Source organism: Fukomys damarensis, unplaced genomic scaffold (genome assembly GCF_012274545.1).
Source record: "Fukomys damarensis isolate Sample0158 unplaced genomic scaffold, DMR_v1.0_HiC HiC_scaffold_35, whole genome shotgun sequence".
Classification (NCBI taxonomy): domain Eukaryota; kingdom Metazoa; phylum Chordata; class Mammalia; order Rodentia; family Bathyergidae; genus Fukomys; species Fukomys damarensis.
Genome location: NW_022900947.1, coordinates 48,697,808 through 48,710,591, shown reverse-complemented (window position 1 = coordinate 48,710,591; position 12,784 = coordinate 48,697,808). Strand labels below are relative to the sequence as shown.

General features: G+C 33.1%; 1 non-coding gene across 1 annotated transcript; it reads right to left on the bottom strand.

The window, feature by feature from the left end:
• Positions 1 to 2,346: 2,346 nt before the first annotated feature.
• LOC117284300 lies at positions 2,347 to 2,480 on the bottom strand. Its single transcript, XR_004515368.1, has one exon. It is a non-coding gene; the product is annotated as a U4 spliceosomal RNA (small nuclear RNA).
• Positions 2,481 to 12,784: the final 10,304 nt, after the last annotated feature.

Below are 12,784 nucleotides of genomic sequence, written 5' to 3'. Positions count from 1 at the left end.
ATTATCAAGCTTCATTTTAAAAACTATTGCAGGATATTCACATCTTCAGAAAGCTTTTCTGGCAAACCATTTCCGATACACTGCCAAACCTGCATCAAATACAATTATTTTCAAAATATTTTAACATTTTTCTTAGCAAATATTCTGGTTGTGATATTCCAATTAGTTTATAATACACATTTGTTCATTTATATATAGAATATCGAATTAAAATTGAACATCACAATATATTTTGGAAATCATCATTTCTACTGTAACTGTAAAGTCAGGAATGTATAGAAAGAAATCATCTGAAACAAAAGCATGAGATTTAAATAAGATATTCCTTTTTTGAGGGGGTTAGTGGGGATCCAACTCAGTACCTTGCACTTATAAGGCAGGCACAGTGCTGCTGAGGTAAATCCCTGGTCCAAGATATTACTTTTAATTGAATCAAAAGATTTAGAGAAAAGCTACTAAAACATAATATTGGAAACTATAATGTATATCAAAGTACAGACTGAATCTGAGACCTAAATTGGAATAGATTTTTGCAAGGTGTTTATAAGAATAACCATTTAATTATCTTTTTGATTATGAGGATTTTCAGCTTTTTTTTTTTTTCCTGGTACCAGGGATTGAACTCAGGCCATTGCGTTTTTGAGGCAGGCAGTGGAATCATTGAGCCAAATCCCCGGCTCCATAAAATCTTTTTAATGTAAAACTATTCAGTAAGAAAATCAGTCCAAAGAACAATTCCACCATTCAAAACTGCTCTCATAAGTGGCATAAGGATTTCCTAGGTAAATATTTTGGGTATTTTGCCATAAGGTTTTAAATAATTTTATAAGATCTAGTATTATATATAAATAAAAATATCCCAAATGTAACATCATGCCTTATACATCAATGCCTTTTAGAAAAAATGAAAGCAATTGCTAGGTAACATAAATCGATTAAGAGTAAAACATGAATTTCTAGTTTTTTCCCATCCTTATATTTTGAACTTCTATGGAGAAGTTACCTACTTGGGGCAGAACCTGGAAGAGCCATTTTCTTCTTAAATGAGAAAAAGAGAATTGAAGGACCACAGACACAAGGTTTATAATGAAAGGATAAGTGGACTATAAGGAATATACACTGTACTTTAAATAAAATGATGATACATCAGAGTTTTTCTGAAATCACTTGATGAATAAGGTAAAGTACTGAAGAAAAACTACCCAACCGTATTTAAACAGGATATCTAATTAAATATCCATGCAAAAAATTTCCACAAAGACGATGGAGCAACAAACAACAACACATCAGCTCCTTCGAGATTTAGAATCCAGATACTGGAAAATAGTAATCTGGGGAAAAAAAGAAGGAGGAAATTAGAGTCTTGGGACCCGAGAAGTATTTGATGGGAAAGTTGCAGACTGCAGACTAATGAAATATAAAGAACAAAACACAGAAAAAGAAGGGACGATCTGTAATTTCTCTCTGGGCCCTGGCTTATGGCTTGCAAGAAAAAAGAGCTGAATGTACAATAGCCACAGTGAAAGTGGAGATCTGCAAAAGCCTTCAAGGAGAACACAGGGGTGGAATGGACCCACCTTCGGTGACCTGCAAAAATTGGTAAGTAATTCCAGCACAAGCATTTGCCACATCCTCTGAAGGGAGTGCCCCTATGCCATACTAGGAAAGGGTGACCTGAGCCCAGGACTCTAAGCATCCATTTGTTGTCTTATTTAAGGACTCCCAGATTTATACTCCTATTGGGATTGAGAGGGTCAGCCAAGGGATGCATCTGTGGTCAGGGAGACAATAGTCAGGGCAGCAAGATGGGCCCAGAATTGTTTTAAGCTAAACGCTCATGGCTAGAGGCCAAGTTTGGCCTGGATCTCCATGAGAATGAGAGTCCCACAATCAGTACTCCCACTTTAATCTCGCTGCCTGCTTGCTGGTGACTGTATTCAGCATGGGTCTGGGCTCTGACTGCCTTCATTTTTCAACCAGCAAAAACAAAGGCATGTCTTGAATTAAACCCTGCTCCAAAACTACCCAGTAAGACGCTACACATTTTACATGACAAATAAATGTGGAGATATTTTCATTGTTTTTTTCTTCTTCTTTTAGTTTCAGTTTTTTCAAAGTGTGAAAGTTGGCTTTGTTGTTATTTATTTGTTTGTTTTTGTTTCTTTTTCCTCTTCTTTCCTTCCTTTGTGCTTCACAAGTATCTTGGGGCTTGGGTAACCTTTCTTTCCCATTGCCTTGCTTTTAATCTCCTTTTTTTTCTATTTTTCCTCTTCATTATTTTAACTTTTAGAGGCATTCATAAGTGGAGTTTTTCAGTGGTGACAATGTAGGGTGTGTGAATATGGATTAAATGTGTGATAACTAAATTAGCCAGCCCACTGATTGGTTTAGTGTGCTGATAATGGGGAAAATATTTCAATTAGCAATAACTGTGCCTCAGATTAACCTCATTGGCTATGATGCTGTCATTGAACAAAGCTGTGTGTGGACAACAGGAAGGTCCACCCTGAGTGGGGGCAGAACACCGATAGGTTTGTACCCTGGATGACATAGGAGAGAAAGGGAGGCTGCTTCTGCTGTTTTGCTCTATCCTGCCTGCTTGGTCATAGACTATTTCCTCCCTGAAATGGCCCTCTGCTGTTACACCCTGCATTGGATCCCGCCAATTATGGAATGAAACTCTTATAAACTTTGAGCTAAAATAAAATTTTCCTCCTTTGATTTGTGAGTACTGTGTATTCGGTCTCAGCTATGAGAAAAGTAACTAAGGTACATTTCCCCATTCCCAAATCTATATTTTTAATAGTACAACTATAAATCTTTCTTAAATTTTTCACACCTAACTCTGTAAAATTACTGTTGAATTGTTTTCTATCATTAGTGAAGATATAGTTGTTGCTTTTAGTACATAGTAGCTATAAGTCAAGGCCTGGTTACCTTCTTATTTACATCATAATTGCTGAGGTTTTCTCTAGGATTAAGGGCGGAGCATAATTGATATTATATATGATAATATATAATTTATCTTGATTTGTACTACAGTAACTGGTCTGATATTAACAGGATCACATATTTGTTGCTATCTCTCTGGAAGCCAACACGTAGATTACCTTCGTGACATTAACAGTACCAGAGTCTACTTCCTGAGGACTTGAATGCTCAGCGTTCTCTCCTCTCAAATTCACCAGAGTGGCCAGATTTGGGGCTGTGGCAAAATATTATAGTTAATCATGACAAAAGTACATTAGTGAAAAGCAAATAAGAGATCTCTATTAATAACAAAGATTTTAGACTATATTCGTGCAAAAACCTCAGCAAAAAGCAAAACAAACATATACAAAACATAGACACATGAAATAAAAAAGCAAAAAAAGTCTCCCCAAATTTCCATTTACACTGAAACCAATCCAGGGGTCACTGAAGGACAGAAAAGCATAAGCTACACACCTGAATTAATTGAAATAATCGCAGAGGAGGTTAGAGCAAAGCTCAAAGAGATATCAGGATCAGAGAAGATGTAACTAAAAAGGTAATGGAAGTAATAACTAAAAAGGTGTAGAAGCTTTCATAGGACACTAATAAAAATCCAGATGGGACTGGGGATTTAGCTCAGCAGTTTGGTGGCCTGCCTTGCAAGTGCAAAGACCCGAGTTCAATCCCCGGTACCAAAAAAAATTAAAAATAAATACAAATTAAAAAATAAAAATCCAGATGACCTAAAGGAAACAATACAAAGAAATTATGATGAGTTTGTCAAAGAATTAGAGTCCATGAAAAAATTTCAATCGGAAATCCAAGAGATTAGGAATCATGTTGATGTGTGAGGAGTAGAACTGACCAATGCGAGGACAGATTCTCAGATCAGAAAGACTAGGATGCCTTCAAAGACCATGTACTCAACGACACCTGAAAAATGAGACAGTATGAACGATAGATCCAAAAGCAATTAGATAATGCAAGGAAGGCTAATGTAAAAGTAATTGAAATATGTTAAAAATCACAAGATAACACCAATGGCATAAAAAACTTGTTTGCAAAAATAATGGTGGAAAAATTTCCAAAAAATGAGAAACATAAAAATAATTGAGGAACATAGAACTCCAAACAGCTATGAACAAAAGAGAGCATCTCTGTGCCATGCTATATTCAAAATTCCAGAAGTTCATCACAAGGCCAATATTTTAAAAGATGCTAGAGAAATGCAATGAATGACCAACAGTGATAATTTGATAAGGATCAGGGCAGGCTTCTCTACACAAATTTTAAAGGCTAGACTTGGAGTAGTCTGTTTCAAGCCAGAAATGATAATAATGATTTAGCTTATGCATCCAACAAAACTGTCTTTTAAAATCAATGGACAAATATGTTATTTTCATAAGGATTCTTTCATGAAATTTGTAAGCACCAAACCAGCATTACAAAATATTCCTGAGAATATCCTAGAAAGAGACAATGAAACCAACAATATTAAAAAAAAAAAAAAAAAAAAAAAAAAAACCTCTGAGGATGAGCATCTAAGCAAAATGGGAAAGAAAAAGGATGAAAGCAGCAAGAGAAAAATAATGCAATGACAAGAATAAGTCAATAATTTACAGTAATAACTCAATTTGAATGATCTCAGTTTCTCAATCAAATGACACAGACTGGCAGAATTGATCAAGAAATAAGTCTCAGTGATATACAGTATGAGACACATATTTAATTCAAAAAGATACTCAGATTAAAAATCAAAAGATAGAAAATAATATTTCATGCTGAAGAAATATGGAAAAAGGCAGGAGTTGCTATACTAATTTCAGACATATAGGATTTCAAGCCACAACTAATCAGAAGAGATGAAGGTCACTACATATTGGTTAAAGCAACATGTCACCAAGAAGTGTTAACAATTATACATATATAGGCACCAAATTACCGCTCACCAGACTTCTTAAAATGAATGAACATGAAAAATGAAATGAACATAGTATAATTGTAATGGGGATGTCAATATCACAATGTCACAGAGGGGTAGATCAACTAGACAATCAACAAAGAAATACCAAAGCTGAAACAAACCTTCAAAAAGATGACAATAGATATTTTGAATGTTCTTCCAAACAGCCATAGCATATACATTCTTCTTGGAAGCAAATAGGACCTTCTCCAAAATAGACCACATACTAGCTCATAGAGTATGCTTAAGTGAATGCAAAAGAACTAGAATTACCTCATGCATATTTTCAGACAATAGTTCATTGAGAGTAGAATTCAATTTTAAAAGATACCATAGAAACTATGCAAATACATGGAAATTAAATAATACCCTCTTGAATAAGCAGTAGGTCCCAGATGAATTTAAAGAAGGAATTAGACAGTTAATACAATGAAATGATAATGCCACTATGACATACTGGAACCTTCAGAACACAATAAAAGCAGTCCTAAGAGGGAAGTTTATAGCAAATAACTCCTACATTAAAAAAAAAAAAAAGAACAGGATCATACAAATACATAATGATGCACATTAAGGTCCCAGAAATACAAGAACAGTCCAAAACCAAAACAAAACCAAAGCTAGTAGGAGGAAGGAAATTATAAAGATCAGGCCACAAATTAATGAAATTAAAACTAAAGTAATAATACAGCAATGAACAAACTGAAGAGTTGGTTCTTTGTAAGAAAGAACAATATAGAAAAGCATTTAGCCAAACTTACCCTAAAACATAGGAAAAACCTAAATCCACACAAGTAGAGATTTTAAAAAGGCAAAAATCACAGTGGATTCTGCTGAAACTCAAATTATTGGTCACCACTTTGAGAAACTGTACTCTAATAAAATGGAAAACTCAGAAGAAATGAATAAATTCCTGTAAACAAACAACTATAGTGAGCCAAGAAGATGTAAAAATATTTAAATAATGTCAGTAAAATTTTATAAGCAATAAAAAACCTAATTAAAGCCCAGGTCCAATAGACTTGCTGTTGAATTGTACAAGGAATTTATTTAGAGAAGATCTAACACCAACAATCTTTAAAATTTCAGTGAAATCAAAAGGGACATTCACTTCTGGAAGCAAGTACTACCCTGATTCCAAACCACAAAAAACCCAACCAAAAAAGAAACCTACAAACCCATCACTTTAAGGAACATAGATGCAAGGAAAAACTCAATAAGATATGAGATACTGGCAAACAAAATGCAGGTAATCATCAAAGAGATCATACATCATGACCAAGTGGGAAATATTCCAGGGATACAGTGATGGTTTAATATACATAAATCAATAAATGTTATTCACTATATAAACACAACCAAGCACAATTAGCATCGCATCTCAATAAATGTCAAAAAATAATTTCACAAAATTCAGCACCCATTCTTTATTTAAAAAAAACCTCAAGAATAGATAGACTTGGACTTGATCCGATAAAGGCTGTCTGTGACAATGACCAACATTCTTAATGGAGAGAAATGAAACTTTTCTCCTAAAATCAAGGAAAAGACAAAGATGTCTGTTATTACCACCTGTGTTTAACATAGTTCTTAAAATACTAGCTAAATCAATTAGATAAGAGAAATAATTTTTAAAAAGGATATAGACTGGAAAAGAAATTAAATTATCATTATTTACAGATGACATGATCTTCTACATAGAAGAACCTAAAAGTTCCTCCAAAAGACTCCTAATAAGAACTAATAACCAAATTCAATACTGTAGCAGGAAATAAAGTCAACAACAGAAAAATCAATAGCATTCCTTTGCAATGATAATACTGAAAAGGAAATTAGGGAAAATATTTTTCACAACCTCATCACAAAAAATGAAACACTCAGGACTCAACCTAATCAAGGAAGGAAAAAATTTCTACAATAAAAATTATAGATTTCTGAAAACGGAGATAAAAAGGATATCAAAAACTAGAAAGATACTCTCTGGTCCTGGGTACACAGAGTGAACATTGTCAAAACGGCAGTACTTCCAAAGCTGATATATAAATTTAATGCAATCCCAATTAAAATAACAGTAATATTTCTTATGGAACTTGAGAATGCCATCTTCAAATTCACATGAAATCAGAAGAGACCTAGAATAGCAAAAGGAATTCTGGAGTATAAGGTATGGGAGGGTAGACCACAATCCTAGACCACAAATTACACTAAAAAACCAGAGTCATAAAAGTAGCATGGTATTGGCAAAAGAAAGAAACTAACAAAAAACAGACTTGTGGATCAATCAAACAGAATAAAACATATAGAAACAACTCCAAGCACACTAAGTTATGCAATCTTTGACTAAGGCAACAAATCCCTTCATAGGAGAAAATAGCCTCCTTAATAAATGCTTCTATGAAAACTGGTTAGCCATATGCTGAAGGTTAAACTTAGACCCATATATCTCACTATACACTAAAGTAAAAGTAAAATCTCAATATTAGAACAGAAACAATCTGCCAGAAGACAAAATACGTAAACCCTTTAAGACATACGTGTAAGTAAAGGTTATCTAAATAAAATCATAGTTGTGCAAGAAATAATACCAAGATCAACAAACAAGATTGCATTAAATTAAAAAGGTTTGAACACTAAAGGAAACCATGGGCAGAATGAAGAGACAACCCACAGAATGGGAAAAAATGTTATGAGCTATTCCTCAGACAAAGGAATATAAAAAAGAGATCCAAATGGTATAATTGACAATGTGAAATAGGAAGAGAAGGTCTAAAGGTGTAGGGTAAGTGGGAAGGATAGGGGAAAGGAAATAAGGGAAAATAAAAATTATGAGAAAAATGAAATAATGGAAATAGTGTATTTGTAAATAGGGAAATGTGGAGGGGGGGTGAAGGGAGGGCAGGGGTATGGAGAAAAATGAGAACCTAGACCTGTCATGTAAAGGTACTAGATCCCAATGATGAATGTAACTGTACCATATGCCTAAAAAGTACCAATAAACTCAATGGGGAAAAAAAGAATACATGAAAAACTGAAAAGAAAAAAAAAAAAGATTTAACAAAATTAAAGCCCCCACCGCAATTTAAAGTTCCAAATCAAAAGATGGGAATCTAAAATAAATAGACACTTCTTAGATAAAGAAACATAATTGCAGTAAATACATGTAAAAATATTCAGTATTGCTGGACACTTGAGAAATGAAAATTAAAACAACTTAGAAATTCCATGTTATCCAAGAAAAATATGGCTATCCTCAAGAAATCAACTAATAACAAATGCTGACAAGGCTGTGGGAAGAAAAAACCTGTCTTCATTGTTAGTGGGAGTGAAACCGATACAAACACTGTGCAAATCAGTGTGGAGATTCCTGAGAAAACTGAAAACTGAAGCTACATTTGACCCAGCTATGCCCCTTTTGCATATCTTCCCAAAAGATTTTAAAAAATCATGCGTAGTGATGTATGTATACCCGGGTTTATAGCAGCACAATTCATATGAGGTAAATCTTAATAACAGCCTACATGCTGATCAACAGATGAATGGATAAAGAAAATATGATATTTATACACAATGAATACTACTCTGCCATAATGAAAGATAAATTCCAATCATTTGTAGGAAAACTCGTGCATCTAAAAGCCACAAAATTAAGTAAAGAAAATCAGACAAATGAACTTGAACATTGCACAGTTTCTCATATATGAAAATGCTTTAGGAAAAGAAAGAGAGGACAAAAAGTTATGAAGTATGCTTCTGGTGTCATTTTCTGCTTTCACTCCAGTATGGTGTGAGAGATCACTTTGCAGGATTTCCATTTCTTTGGATGTGTTAAGATCTTTATTGTTGCTATGAACATGATCTATGTTGAAGTAAAAAATAATAATTTCCAAAGTAGGAAAAATCTGTGTAATATAGAATATCTCAGTGCTTTGCTAGATTTAGTGGGGAAGGACTGGGAGCGAATAGCTAGTAGGTATAGTGTTTTGTTGTGGCATAAAAAATGGAAGAAAACCAGCTAGCTACCCTTTGATTTAACTGTACCACAAATTGGTATATACCAAAGGAATTAAAATCAGCATGCTACACATGTATACCTGCTTAGTGCTGCACAATTCATAACAGTGAATATATAGAAACAGCCTAGGTGCTCAACAATAGATGAATGCCTAGAGAAAGTGTGGTGTATATACCCGCAATGAAGGAGTGATCAGTACTAATTAACATGGAATTACATCATCTCCAGGAAAATGGATGGAACTGATTATGTTAGGAGAAATAAGCTATACTCAGAAAGACAACATCACATGCTTTTTCTAATACGTAGAATAAAAAAAAAGATGACATAAAACTAGAAGTGAAACTATTATAAACAAATGGAAGGAAATAAGAGGAAGAATAGAGAGGCTAAAGGGGTCAGAATGGAGTCCTTGATTGTGTAATTAAGATATCGTGATATCAGTATGAATTTATTGAGGTGAAACTGTACTCTGTTAGGTGAAAGAGAAGGTTACAAAACAATACCTATAGCACTGTTAACTTTTTTAAAAAAGTGTACTAGTGTATAGAACTATCAAGACATTATCTACAATGTTGTTCATTTAATCTGTCTCTGGGTGTATGTTAATGAGCACATTTTTCTTTTTTAGTAGTTTTTATTTTTGCTATTATGAAAGTGGAAGAAATTAAGAATTGCTATAAGTATCTGAGCATTGTATATATGTAAATTAGCTTGACTGTTGCAATCATCTCATAATCTGTAGGAATCTCAAAAAATGATGTTGAATACCTTAAATATTTATGATTGTGTCAATCATAATACAAAAGTACATAAATTTTTTAAAAAATCTATACATTTTTGCTTTAGTACAAAGGCATCTGGATTGAAATTTTCTTGTAGTACTATTTTAACAGATACAAATATATTTACAAGTACACATATATTAAGGCTACAATTTACTCAAGTGATTTCTGTATTCATAGAATTTGTCATATTTCAAGTCTTAGCTGACAAGTTCAGGAAAATCCATGTGTTAGTCATATTTAAGTATCTTGCCTTGTACAATATTATCTATACTTAGTTACTATAGAATTTTACTTCAACAGTGGGATTAATTTTAATTTGCTTTATGATGACATCACAAATTCTGGCAGTTTATTAATTACAAAAAATTAAAGGGTCTACAGGAATGGCACTGAATACAATGCAAAAATTATAGAAATGCATTGAATTGTCCTTTTCTTGTACTTAGAGAATAAAAGAAAAATAGCAATCTAAAATTTATTGAGTAAATACCTAATGGAATTTACTCTTTCCTTTAGTGAGGTTTCTGTGAATACATTGGAAATAAAATGAGAATGCACTAATAATGAGGCAAATACATTTCTTTGGAACAAGTAGTAAAACTTCAATTTTTCCAGTTAAATTAAAATTAAAACTTTTCTCTATTAATCATTTAATTATACATATTTGCCTGGAAATATTTCATTCAGGAAACTCTGCTAAGCCTGAGGATACAGTGCTTGAAAATTCTACTCCAGTATTTGCTTTTCAAAAGCACGGAGAATAACATCATGGTTTTAGGTCAAGCACAGTAATAAATGACGAGGGCTTGATGAGTCAGTCAGTCTTTCGGTACCTAAAAGGAGGCTCACAGGAAGTGACGGGGGAGCTGGAAAAGCATGTGGGGATGTTTCACAAATCAGGCAATGAAGGAGGGAAGCTAGGACAGAAGCAGTGCCAAGTACAAAGCAGAAAAATAACTTGCTCTACTAGAGAAGAACAACTGATGTGATCAACAGGTGTCTGAAGCAGGAATGTGATTTTAAAAAGTAACTAAGTCGCTCCTTGTGAAGGATGATTTTTTGCTCAGCTAAATAATTTGGGAGTTGCCAAAAGCTTTAGTGATTGCGCTATTGAAGTAATAGCTGATAATAAAATTTTAATCACTTTAAAGAAGAAAACTGCCAAGTGGATTTTTTAATGAGCAAAATAATTGTCAAACAAAAAGTATTCTTTTTTTTACATTTGCCTAGTATTGATTTAATGAGTCCTTCATTTTTTATAGTTTAGACGATAATTTTTATTATACTTTTGACCAATGCCTTACCCTACACTATATATATATATATAAGTTTATTTATTTTTACATTGAAAGGGTGAACAGGATTGGACCCAAGTTCTTAGAAAAACAGCTACTTCTCTGGCAATTTTTCTACTTTCCATTTTAAGATAAGGTCTCACTGAATTTTTAACTGCTTAGGCTAAGCTCTAATTTGTAAACCTTCTGCCTCAGCCTTCCAGATCTGTGAGATTAGAGGCTTGAGCCATCACACATCAGGCTATATTAGAAGTTTGAAAAATGCTTTAAGTAAATGATAGAATCCCTATACTGCTTTATCAAATAAGCTAGGTAGCGTAGTAACTAACAAGGGAGGTACATTTGACTCTAAACTGTTTTATACTGTGTAGAGAGTTTAAAACCATCTCTACCTTTTAAAAAATTAATGAACAGATCTGACTTCCCACTGTTCCCTGAGATATCTCATTTCCTTGAAAAATTGTACCTGCCATGAGATGACTTATTTTCAAACAGTTCTGTCTTGGTAATCATTTTTTCACACTGTGTGAAATAGGTGATGATTTCATAATCTATAAATCTTAAGTGAAAATATAAGTGAAGAGTATAGATACTTTATCATCTGAATAACAGTTGCTTAGCATCCAAGCTTGTTTGGGTAATAGAATTTGAATATGTGAAAGAAATCATCTGTCATTTGCATTATCAAGGATGAATACATACCTTAGTTTGAAATAATAAAATCACTATGACTAAAAATAAATAAGTAAATAAAGTGAATTGTACTACAGATATTTATAATGCAGCATTCTATATTAAAATTATGAAGGAAAATAAATTGTTTCACTCGCATCTGATAACAACTTGACATGCTAAAACTTCTGTCATCATTTGAATTACTATTATAAGATACTCAAACTAAAGAACTAGTAGAAAAATGTATGTTGCAAACATAGACAACATTGTATTTTCCTTTGTTTTCTATAGTCTTTTAATTCTTTCAGTGTACATTTTGGTTTCAGTGTTCAGTTTATATAGCCATATATTCCTGCATGGGCAGGTTATGTTATAAAAAAAATGAGAAAATTCAGTTGACAAATTTATTAAATGTATCAAAAAGTGAATAATTCACTTTTTTATATTATGTGTAACCCAGCAACGCTTAACTTATAGTTACAGGTATATAGGCAGTGTCAGTAAGTAGGTCAGGCACATATGGCCTTCACTCCACAAATGGATTAACCACATAGATATTTGGTTATTTTTCTGTTATAATGATCTTAATTTCCAAATAGAGTACATTCTTCAAGATGCAAAGAACTTGTCTTTGTGAGGACTTAAGGCAAAGTTTAGGAGAAAACTCTTTGTGTCTGTGGTTTTGTAGTCCAGCAGTGTTACCTTACTGTTTGTGCCAGTTCAGAACTGTGAGTTAACAAACCCACCTTGGGGTATCCTAGGGATTTTCAAAATTTGTATGTGATTCAGTCAAATCCAATTCCAATTGTTTATATTTCAAAACATTCTTAAATTTAAGTCCAGAGGTCTTTCCGTACATTTTAAATTACCTCTGTCTTCCAGTCTTAACATTTAAAAAGAAGTACCCTTTGATGAGTTAATTCTTGCTTAATCTACCCTAAACTCTAGTCTTCTTAAGAATCAGGATTAAAATTAGGATAAATCCAGTGAGGTATTAGTGCACAAAATTTAGGCAAATATTTAGGGACAAGGTCTTCCAACGTTAACTGTTATTTGCATAAATATATATATTATATAT